This window comes from Haliaeetus albicilla, chromosome 5 (genome assembly GCF_947461875.1).
Source record: "Haliaeetus albicilla chromosome 5, bHalAlb1.1, whole genome shotgun sequence".
In the NCBI taxonomy this organism is placed as follows: Eukaryota; Metazoa; Chordata; class Aves; order Accipitriformes; family Accipitridae; genus Haliaeetus; species Haliaeetus albicilla.
Genome location: NC_091487.1, coordinates 20,164,108 through 20,176,631, shown reverse-complemented (window position 1 = coordinate 20,176,631; position 12,524 = coordinate 20,164,108). Strand labels below are relative to the sequence as shown.

At 36.9% G+C, this 12,524-nt stretch overlaps 1 protein-coding gene across 10 annotated transcripts in view; it reads right to left on the bottom strand.

Moving 5' to 3' along the window:
- Window positions 1-12,524, bottom strand: part of EML5 (EMAP like 5) — a 121,461-nt gene that overhangs the window by 108,123 nt on the left and 814 nt on the right. The gene's annotated exons all lie outside the window — the stretch shown is intronic.

Here is a 12,524-nt window from a genome sequence, read left to right as displayed (position 1 = left end):
ACTAAAAATGGAAATATCATCTAAAGTGCAACCCTGATCTAAAAACCACCAAACCAAACGTTTACCAGTTCTTCAAATTTTCCTGTTGTTTCTGTAATTACTCTGGAAGACTATTTAGCTTAAAATGTCGCACTCACCACAATAAATCTTCAGGCAATTTCCAAACGCTGTCAGATGCCTTGTCTTGATCTAAAATAAAGCATCATACACCTTGCTTGCTCTTGTAGAGGGATTATAAGCAGGGAACAAGGATTAACACAGTTCTAAAAGTCAGGATAAGGTTTACACAGTTGTCAGCTAACCAAAACATAGAATTAATCCACTCATTCTGCGTGCATGCTGCCTCAATAAAATGGAGACATCTCACCACCACTCACCTTAAATGACTAAAATACATAAATGTTTTTAACTGACTTCTACTTAAGTATGTTTTGGGGTTTTTTTCCCCATTGTATGTATGCATAATGTTTGCATGCAGCAATATCACAGTCCGACACTTCAAAGCTTTATTGTTAAAATAAGTTACCCTATAATTCAGAAAATTGAAGGGTTACTGTTATTTTTAACATTATATCCAACTAGATTTAGTCACAAGAAGTGTAGTCCATAAATACAAAGAAGCAAAGCAGTAAAACAATTCTTTTCCATCTAGTCTTTTAGACTATTGTTATGAAACTATGACATATCTACAAATTTAATTCTCCAATTCCAGTAAAGAAAAAAATACAATATGTAATCAGGAGTGAAAAGTGTGAGCTAGAGGTGAGAATACAATGATTTTACTATAATTATAAGCACTTTATAAACATGATTTTCAGCTTGGACACATTTGCCGTATTATTAGGTCTGGTCCTTTGCCTCAGTTTTGTTTCTCTTCAGTTGAATTCTTTACCTGAATCAAGCATTTTATTTACATATAATTTTATGTCAAATATCTAATAAACATACCTTGTATGAAGCCAAAGGAAGTTTAGATTTTAATACATCCTGTAGTCAACACAATGTAAAAGGCAAATGAAAAATTTCCCTGCATGTCATCTGTCACAGATCTGGCTAAACCATCAGTGGAAAGTACCACCTGTGGTACCTGTAAAGCTGATCACTTTGTTCAAAACTACATTATTGTCTCCAAAGTTTTGGCACTAACTCTTGGGACATTTGACTCTTGAATTCAAACCCCCAAGAAACATCCACTCCAAACCACAGCAATCCTTGTGAAGAGGAAAGCTCAAACCTGAACAGAATGTCATGGTCTGCTTAGGTGTCCTCCTGTGCCAGCCACAAATCCTACCCGCTATCCACTGATCAGGCACAGGTTGTTCTAAAAGGATGCATAGGTGAGAATTTTCTGAAGACGGGGTCCTGGTTCTGAGACTGGATATGCATCCCAGCAGTTCGTTAGCTGAATCAAACGCAGAGAAATCGCTTGGAACTGATTTGAAGCGTTATGTTGAAGATTCTTTTATTTCCACGTACCAATCTCAAAACCTAGTAATTCTGTTTCTATTTGGACAGTCTAAAGTAAAAAAATTCCTGTGAAGAAACTGGCTTAGCTCAGAAAAAGAGGCATTTCACAGCTCAAGAGGACTTATTACTCCCGTTGTATGAATCCACTGCTTTTCAGCATAGAAATATCATTCTGATGCAAAACAATGCTAATCCATGGACAAACAATACCAAGATACCTCCAAAAAGTGAGCCCCCAAAAATACTTGTGAAAGATGATCCCATGAATATTTAACCAATAGGAAGTTGGACATCACTGTTAGGATGGGAGTTAAAATAATTTTTTTCTGGCTAAAACGAGAGGAAATAACGTGTGTTTTTAAAGCAAAATAACCAGACTGCTCTGGGCATACAGATACGGGTCTTGATCGATCCTGTTTGCAGGCCAAAGCAATAGGCACTATAAAGAAAACTCACCAGAAAAAGCTTGGAAGATCAAGCAGTGACATGAAATTAGAAAACTGTGAAAAATGGCTGAAGGATTGTCCATTATCTTCTGAAGTAATATCTGAATACCCAGGGCTTTCACAGAAGGATAAGCATCAGGCACCATCTTACAGATCCTATTCAAAAGAAGAGGAGTCTACCAGGAAGCCTCTCAACAATAATGGGGATTCCCAGTTACAGTAAAGTCTTTTTTAACTAGGCCAAGGAAAGTTATTCTGAAGAAGAGATACAGTATTTCTCTAGAGATTTAATAATACAGGTATCTCTAGCAGCTAGGTAAAATAAAAAGAAAAAACTGCTTTTCTAACAGAAAGGGTCACACAAAGACATCTTGCTTATCGCCAAAACAATAGGTATGTCAGGATGGGGCCTTCAAAGGACAGATTTTCTTCATGTTCACAGGCTGATGAAGATGTCTCCAAGAGTAATTTCACTCAACTCAGGTACCAGCTACTAATGCATATCAAAGTTTGTCCTCTTTCTTAGTAAAGCTGACATCACTTCTACCATTTTCATGACCAAAATTGAAGCAGAAAGACAAAAACTTGAAATGAAAGTAATGGTGGTCAACACCAAAAACATTTCAGGGATTTGTTATCAAATGGTGCACTGGAATTCTTTGTGGTTTCTATCTTTTGCAATATATAACTGATAGGTGTCATAAGCCCAGTTTAAAAATTCAATTGTATCTTTTGCTACCAAGAGTTAAGGCAATCTTGGCTGATTCTGACCTTTTTTGTGCAAATCGAGCACTGCATTTTTAATGTCTATTACTATCATAATAGCTACAACAGCAATACAAATAATGACACTGGTTATTTGTTGCAGAAATTAAAGTCTTTTGTAGCTACTGGAGTAATCAGAGCGATCTGCACTCTAATGCAAGTAATTTATGTGTACCTGTAACATTCTGTAAGGTGCTTGACTGATCCACCAGGGGGAATTCATACTACGCCAGATGGCACTCACACCAGAATCCCACCATGTAGAAAATCTTGATTACATGTATCTTGAAGAGAACATTCAATAGCATCTAGGTTCAATGCTCAACTGAATTATGATGGCCAAGGGAACTTTCATGCATTGCCACATAAGCTCAAGAAATATTATAACTTTATTTTTGTTTTCAAGTTATTTCAAGTGCTCATAACTTTGTCTACCATGTGAAAGTACCAAAAGCAACAGATTATTCCAAGTCAAATAAATACATTGTGAATAAACCAATTTCCTTGATAATACTACAACAGCATTATAATTCTAAGTATATCTTAAGAAATCTAAATTTTAAATTGAACATATGACTGATCCTTATCAGGCCAGATTAGACAACTTTGCCACTTGTATGAGTAATAATTATTTTTCTTTTAAAAGTCCTTGATGCTAGACAAAAGTGCTGTCCTAAACACAAATGTAACCCTGCAAGTGATATAATAATATTCTGAAGAACTAGGTAAACTACATTTTGAAGTAAAAAAAAACCAAAAACCTTGAGATTTTATAAAATACAAACCTAAATTATCTGGCTTTTTTAGCTTTATGACAATGTCTGCTTAAACTTTAAAAACCCAAAATTCTAGATGACAAAACTAGAAACAACTTCTTATATTTTTTGTTCTTTGGGGGAGGTTTTGTAATTATTTCAGGTTTTGTTTCAAGCAAAGTATGTTTTTTTAAAAAGCCTACAGGGCTTGTGTTAATAATTACAGTAAAATCTAAACTCATTTTTTAGTATATCAGACAGAACTAGCATACTATGTTTTTCAATCTGAAACACTTAAAGGGGGGGGGAATAAACTCTTAAATAATTAACTTTTAAACCTGAAGTTTATTTTATGTCTTAACTGGAACTTTAAATTTTGCATTTAAAAACCCCAAACATTTGACTTCAGATAAACCCTTCAAAAGAATTATTTTATTCAAACATGCTAAGCTACTGCCTATCACTATCATAATAACACTGTAAACACAATAATAAGTTAACTTCATAATGCTGTTAAAAAATCAGCCAGGAAAGTAATCTACTTTCCTACCTATATCAAGAAGATGACTAACAAATTAAAACATGGAAAACATAGGCTAGCAGAACCATAATTGTTTTGACTGCAATTTGGAAAAGCTAAAAGATAGGGCAGACCTCAAAATTTCTGCAGAAAATCCTTTAAAATTTTTAATGATCAAACATTATTAAGCCTTTGGTTATATTTCCTGTTCTTCTCTGATGTTGTCCTAGAGCTTCATGTTGCATTAGTTCTGAGAAAAAGAGCCAACTACCAAATCAAGAAAATAATTTTCTACATCACCAAGACATTTTCTCATTTAAGTATTGACCTGATCTGAACCTGCCTGTGAGTGCTGACAGAATCAGATCAGAAGGTGATGTGACTGTTGGCTATGAAAAGCATGATGCACAAAGGCAAGCTCATAAGCCTGTAGCTCCTTGCTATGTTGATCTACTTTAATCAACTTCTAGTATCTTTTAGATGTTCAATTCTGGTTGGATATTTTTGGTATTTCTATTCATGTAGTTTTAATGAGGAAAAATAAAGCTTTCAATGGTATGCAGGCATATTAAAAAACAGGCACACTCTAGTCCCATTTCAAAACTGAATCCAGGAAATTTATTCTGTATTCCTAAAATATTTTCATTTTATCAAACCAAATCCAAGCAAAAGATATTTTAAAAAGACAACACACAAAGCTCTCAGTAAAAAAAAAACTTGTAATGAAGATTCAATAATAAATCCCTCAAAGGATGTCTTCCAGCCTGGTACAACATGTGTTCCAGAACAGCTCTAGAACTACCCAGAAAACATGGTTTTCTCAAGGAAAAAGCAGATCATTCTCTCTCCTCTCTCCCTCTGATCTGTTTAAGATATGAACACAAATCTTCTCTCTTTTACACATTTGACAATTTGAGATCACTTAACATGAAAAGCTGGACAGAGCTTAACTGGGATTTTGTCCTTGTGACCGATGGCATAAAATGAATAGGTCAGCAGAGTAATTACCTCACTCCTTGTCCCAGCAATTACTTCTGCTGTAAGAAATGCCATTTTGGCCTGATAGCTAGTCAAAAGTTACTTGAGCTAGAGGCTCACAGGAGGACTGATTAGTTTAATTATGACATAATTTAGGTCCCATTAAGTCATGAGTTTTTTAATGGAGGGAAATAAACTGATTATGCCCTTAAAGAACATCTGGAGATGACAAAGTGAGACTAGATGGATTTATCTTCAGTATAAACAAAATACACACGCCACCATATAAGCCTAAGAATAAGCTAAGGAGAAGACTTGATTTTTAATTTGCAAATCTAAACTTTCTGGGGGAAAAAACCCAACAATCAATCCCTCAAAATATTGTATTTAGAAAAGGAGAATGCCTTATTCACAAAGAAGTACATTAGCTTGGTGAATTAACCTATTCAAGAGATTTGGGTTGCTGCAATAAACCTCTTGGAATGGTACGCATTACGCGATTTCACCATTAGATTGCTTTCATCCTTTGAAGCAACAACACGATTTCCTCATCAAGTGTGCATGGAGAATGAACCCCAGTTGTCACGTTTGAGCAGAGATGCACCAGCACACACTCCAAAGTCTGCTCTTCTTTGCAGAAAACAAACTATTAAAGCTATTAGGTTTCACAGTAAACATTCCATTGCATATCAAAAAACCACAACCTATTCTCAATGTCTAATTTTCTTCAAGAAAAAATAATTTTGAAAATAATTTCCTTAACTATAGACTTACATGAAATGATTTTTATTTGAATTTGCATGTGGAAAGAAGATCATAAATGGATGTTTGTAGTCGAAAATCCTGAAGCTTTGGAACTGACCTTCCAATTCTGGAAGCCCCCACTATTCAGCTCAGGGCTCCAATTTTGATTTTTGGTTGGGAGGTGACTTGACCTCTCACTGGGCACCACTGACAAGAGCTTGGCTCCATCCATCTTGTTTGCACTTTCTCTTCATGTATTTATATACATTGATAAGATCCCTTCTGAGCCTTCTCTTGGCTAAGTGGTCCCAGCTCTCTCAGCCTTTCCTCAGTAGAGATGGTCCAATTCCTTAATCATCTTTGTGGCCCTTCACTGGACTCTCTAATAGCACCGTATCTCTCTTGTACTGGGGAGCCCACAACTGGACACAGTACTCCAGGTGCAGCCTCACCAGTGCTGAGTAGAGGGGAAGGATTCCTACCAAAGACTTTCTTTGGGACTTAAGAACAAAGACTGGTTTCCCAGGACTATCCCTAATAATCCAGAATGTATGCACCTTGTAGGTTTCCTACGTATTAACAAGCAACATTTTGAGGTGTTTCTATGTACGACCCCAATTCACATTTGAAGCATAAGTGTAAGATGTATTTTACTCCAGTTTTCCTCCAGTGAAGTTATTAGAGGATCCAAAGGGGGATGACTGGCCTTCTTCAAAGGCTATGATTGTTGAAATAATTTGGGAGATTACATTTCTGCAAATAAATAAACAACAGAGTTCTCTTCTAGAAGGAAAGATCTGGACTGCATAGAATTCAAGAGCATACAAAGAATTCCTCACCAGAACATGCTGAAACTCATTTTTCATCTATCACATTAGTAATTCAAAAGACGGAAGAAGTTGCACATGTAATGGATAATTAAGAAATTTCTCCTCATGTGGCAACTGTGGTATTCATTCAGTTACATTCCCTGGAATCTGAAATACATAATTAATCGTGAAATTCCTGGTGAAAATTCATAGATTTGCTGCCAAAACAATTTACAGAATTCCATCCGATACAATTTTGTAGCTGTACATAGCAGTTATCACTTAACATTTGTGCTTGACTGTCATCTGGAGTTAGGTCAGAGACATACACCTTTTATTCCAGACAAGAACAAGACAATAAACCTGAGAGCAGATACCCTAACTCTCAATTACTTGAATTATTTGTTGAGGGTTTTGAGAACTAAGATGGATCTTAGGGTGTCAGTCTACTAGAGGAATAGAAAAGACAGAAGTAAAATAATTTCCCTCTACATTCTTGTGAAACCTTCTGTTTGGCTCTTTTTCTGAGAAAAGATTTTAGCTTCTTTCATAAGGTTTTCTCATGACATGGTTCTAATGAAAAGGGAACAAAGAAAGGAGGAATGACACAATGAGGTGGTAGAAATACGCAGCATCTTTACAGAAAAAGTCCAACAGCTAGTCATCCAAAGTCATAACAATGCATAGTTAACAAAGAGAGAGGATGAGGAAAAGACCAGAATCGCCATTCAGAACTAGGATGTGACTAATCACTGCATGGCTAGAATTTCTGTTTGCAAACCACAGCTGACAGCCACACAGAGGAAGCTGGACCTGCCTCCTGGAGAGCATTATCTAGTAGCAGTCTTAGAAAGCAGCTGACAGAGTCCAATTTCTTAGATGCTGACAGTTAGACTAACATTGAGAGTGCAACAGGTAGAAAAATCTCCTTCAAACAGAGTTGGTGGACAGCACAGACATGATTTTAATGATTTTGATTTTCACCAGACTTTCAGAAATGTTGACACTAGAAAGAAATGGTTTATTTTGCCATGGAATACAGGAGCAAGATCACAGAATTTCAGGCAGGACCATCCCTTGTAGATTGAGCCAAATTCTGAAAAATAGAAAAATGACAGTATTAAATAAAGTGCCCAGAAAGACCACAGTTCAGAGTGGCCAGAGTTTTGGCTGCTTCTTTTTGCTCCTTGGGAAACAAAGTCCAAGATGATTCCTACAGAGTTCACCACAACAAATAAGAAAAACTGTCTTAACAAAAGCTGTGATTTAGACAAGTAAACTATTTTGCTGAAAACAGCCAAACCCTAAATGCTTTGTCATTCTTTCTACCTGTCTTGCACATACCTCTGCTTTCTGTAAGCATGCAATTTACCTCTCTCCAGTCTTGGATACAGAGGGGCACAAAGGGGAAAAGAACCAGATGTTTTTAACCAAACTGAAGGTAGTACCAATTTCTTTCTCCTCTGTCTTTGTAGCATGGAATCTGTTAAGTTTCTGGTACTAGAACTCCTAATAATAAAGAATTTTGATGTCTTCTGAATAATTTTTTAAGTTCTGTCTCCCTTAAAAACAGAACTCCACACAAGTCCTAGGGCAGACAATGCATGATTTCTTTCCCCCAACTTAGTCTGAGACAAGGAAAAATACACAGATTTCTAGACAAGTAGGGAAATTAACTTATTAGACACAGCCTATGGTTGCTCTACAGCAGAGCTAGAGATGGCATTATCAGCAGAAATTCAAGCATTTTTTTCTAGCACAAGATGCGCCGGTTACTATCTTTAGCAACAAAACCTAAATGTATCACAGACATCTTAATCAAGTAGTCACAGTTTACTGGTGATAAAGTTCTAGGAAAAATATGCAACAGCACTATTATTTGCCAGCTAACTCCCATGATAGATATTAAAAGAAGTAGGAGAGGGACAGCAACTCTCCTAATTTGTCTCACTTTGACAGAGAAACGTAGTTCCTCTTCTTTGACCTGCATGGTTGTGTAGTTGTTTTGCACCAGCATAGAGATAACGGTGCACAAGGACAGACTTATGAATGAGTGCTAAAGTTTGAACTGAAGAACAGATATCATGGAAAGCAAAATATGCATTTTTGCCAAGTCTGCTAAAGATCTCAAAAAGATGCACTGGTTTGATCTCAGGTTTTGCTTTTGCTTTTAAATAGCATCATTGATCCCAGGTGAAAAGTTAATTCCCAGTAAAATTCCAATACTCCAAAGCTCACTAAAAAAGATGGTCACAGGCTAACATTAAGAAAAAAAAGAAAAAAATTCATCAAAAGAAAAAATTATCCTAGAACTCTCCTTGGAGCATGTCAGCATAGGGAACAGTCCTGGTAACATCAAAGGCTTTTGCCAGCAGACAGCCATTTAAAAAGGTGGACGAGTTCAGGGTTTCCAATTTTCTCACCTTCCATCAGAGAAAGTAAAGTACATAAACACGCTTTAGCTAGCTCAGACAAATAAGGAGGCTCAACATGAGCATCAGTTTCCAATATGACAAGTTAATACTCTGAGGGGGCATCTTCTGAAATCTTTTTACAGATCAGGATTAAATATGATCACCCTAAGGTCTCTCAGACAAGAGAAGGACAGCCTACATTAAATAACATATGCTCCTCTAAACCACTAAAACTACGAAGGAAGGATCGATCTAACCTGGACACACCAAGACATTGTTTCTTCCTCCTCTACCGTAAAGCAAACCAATCTACACCTCACAAGCTAGTTTGGTGATTTATGAAATCCTACAGAACACGCAGTTTAAATCAGTAACTTTGCAGGAATAATTCACATGTTCATTCAAAATTAGTATCTCCTACATATATACAGCCCAGGCTGGATGGGGGATCTTATCTTCTACAAACACAGCAGACATCCAAGTTACGCTGCTGGCAATGGATGGCACTATCAAAGCAAGTCACCTGAGATTTCATGAACAAGATTTTCCTCATTTACTCCTAAAAACGCAAGAAAAAACCTCAGTTATCAGCACTCCCAAAAGATGCAAATTTCCAAAGCCCTTCTGCATCTAAGTGACATGTTCCACAAGTATCTGCACACACCCAGGACCTCAACAATAACAATGTGCAGATGCGTAAGAAATGGGAGATAAATAAGATCGAAAACGTTATACTCTCTATCCTCCAGAATAGTGGGTTGATTTCTGGAAAGTAATTCTCAGAAGAGATAAAAACCAAAAGATAAAAGACAAAAGCTCACCAGAAACCAAGAGAAGTCCTTTTAGAGACAGACTGGAGCTGAATGACTGAGATTGTTCAATTCAAAAACCAGACTAATAAAAGAGGTCCCAAGTGATCCTAATTACCCTCTTCTATTCCAAAAGACTGTTCGATAGAACTGAGGGACAAAACACTGAAAGAGAGCTCTCATATTTTCAGTACACAGTTAACTGAGGCTGGGGGGGGGGACGGGACAGGACACGACACTGTGATTAAAATTGAGATTAGACATTTAAACTGGAAATAAATTATGTTAAAACATCTAATCATATCAAAAATGTTACAGCAGTTTTATAGGTTTTTGTTTAATAAAAGGAGGTAAAACTTCACAGCAGAAGACAAACTAACTGCTAGTGCTAGAAAGAAATTTTCCAAAGGAAAATATCCTCTAGCTGTCCATTAATCTAATACTGTTTTCTATTATTACAGATAAAGAACTGGTCTCTGACTCAAGAATTGCAATTCCTCTCTTCCTGACTGATGCTTAAAATTAGAATGTCACCCAAAGCATGCTAATGATATAAAAGTTCTTATAATGAAAAGTACTAATAATATCACCATGTAGCGTGCAATATATACTGCTTAGTCTTTGTAGCTATGGAGCTGTGCTCATGGAATTTTGATTCTTTAAATATGTAAGATTTTCAGACACCAGACCTGCTTTCACAAATGAAATCCCAGACTTGTAAAAAGACACTCAATCCTCTCATTGCTTTCACTAAAACATCACAAATGCCTCAGCATTCAGATGGTAGTTGCTCAGCCTATTAAAACACAAAAGATAGGATTTTTTTTTTTTGGCAATACAACAGTTGAGTTTGCTATTTTCAGAGGGAAAATTTAGTGACACTGATTACTGTAGCATATAATCCCATTTTTGCACCTGTGTTCTGATATTTTAAAAATCCATTTTTTTAACACTTGACCTTCCTACTGCTTTAAATATTGAGGACTACCACATCTAGGTACCCAAGCTTAGTGAGGAAAAGCATGGGATGATGACATTTAAATGGTACCATGTCACTTTTAGAAAAAGCAGCAAGTGCAACACCGATCACTACAAGTCTAATCTTACTATCAGAAATAGCCATGCTGCTTTTAAATCGAGCATTCTTCTTTAAGTATACTAACATTTCTGTATAGCTTTTGCATTTAAGAAACATGCAAAACTAACTGCATAAAACTGTAATGCTTTAACATACTTAGAATTATATTCTCTCAACATCAGTACAATTCAAAGCAGGAGCAACTCCAGTATGCTGGGTTGTAGTACCATACAAATTAAAGTACATCCCCATACAAATCAGATAAAGTAATTATATTCTTTCTCTCTGGTTTGCTGACTTTTGATAGATTTTTTGGTTTAGTACTATTCTGAATAATGAGTTCTGTCACTCAAATGTAGCCAAATGTAGCACATTGTACCAAAACTGAGAGTGAGTGAGCAGGAAATTGTTACCACAGGAAAACATAAACAACTCCCCCAGTTGTAGCTCAAACGACATAATTCTTATACTCTAAGAAGTCCTACTGAAACGAACACTGTCATTCAGAAGCACTCCTGAATGCATGATATTAAATGTGTAATATTACACTACAGCAACCTTGGACCTTAGGTTAGAACAAGTAATGAGCCACCGCTTCCTTAGCTTAATGGGAAGTTGCGGATCTGGATTTCCTGCAACACCTGACATCAGAGATGGCTAGCAGTTCTTAAAAAAATACTTTTTCCTGGATTAAAATGAGAATGTTAAAGCATTAAATGATGCAAATAACAGTGATTCAAACTTCTGATTCAACACCCCTAGTACAACGATCTATAATGTTACCTTGTCTGCCTACTTTTTTTCTTCACATTTTTAGCACCAAGGAGAAATATATACTACAGACATGACACCCTTCTAAGGGACATTCCCAGCTAAACTTCAAAACTACTTAAATTTATTCAATAAGAAGATGTAAACAAAGAAAAAAAAAGTAGCCGTTATGACCAGGTTTTCTAGTGTGTCTAAAAGCTTAAATGAAAGACACAGCATCTATTCTGCTCTTCGCAGGCAATACCTGTTACTCATACAAGTAACTCATACAGAGGGTATGGTATGCCTTGGAGCACTAAGCATCATGAAAACAAATTTTGTGCTATAAATTACCTACAAAATTGTCTACTGCTAGCTCTCACCCCAACAGGAAGAGCAAAGGAAATCAGAATTTAACGTCTATCCGCAATGACACCTACTGGAAGGGAAAGGATTGATGACTCAGGCTCACATCTGCCCTTCATACTCCTGAAATGCTCTCCTTGTTCTCACAACACCACTAGGCTTACAAAAGCATCCTTAGAGTGAAAATACATTTAAGAAATAACACCAGCACATTTCTCCTGCAACATCAGTTTGTAATTTTTTTTTTTTTTTTAATGAACTTCAGCACCTGATAGCATTCACTGCCAAGTGAACTACTGAGCTACAGAAGCGTCAGTTTTACAAGAAGGGCCGATCTTTTAAGATAACCCTAAAAGTTGCAGGAGTTACAGGCAGGCCACTAATTCCCCACGTAATCGTCGCCGTTTAAACGTGAGCCAAAGGTCTACCTGCTGCAGATTAACCTCCTCCGCAGCCCAAGTGCTTCAGGGCACACACGAGATTACTCCTTCTTCTCCCGCCGGCCCTCTGACATTCAGGGGCGGCCGGGGACCGAGCAACGACCCTCAGGCTGCCGTGCCCCGCGGGCACCCCGGCTCACAAGCGCCCGTATAAGTTTCGGCACCGCGCACCGGTGGCGGGGA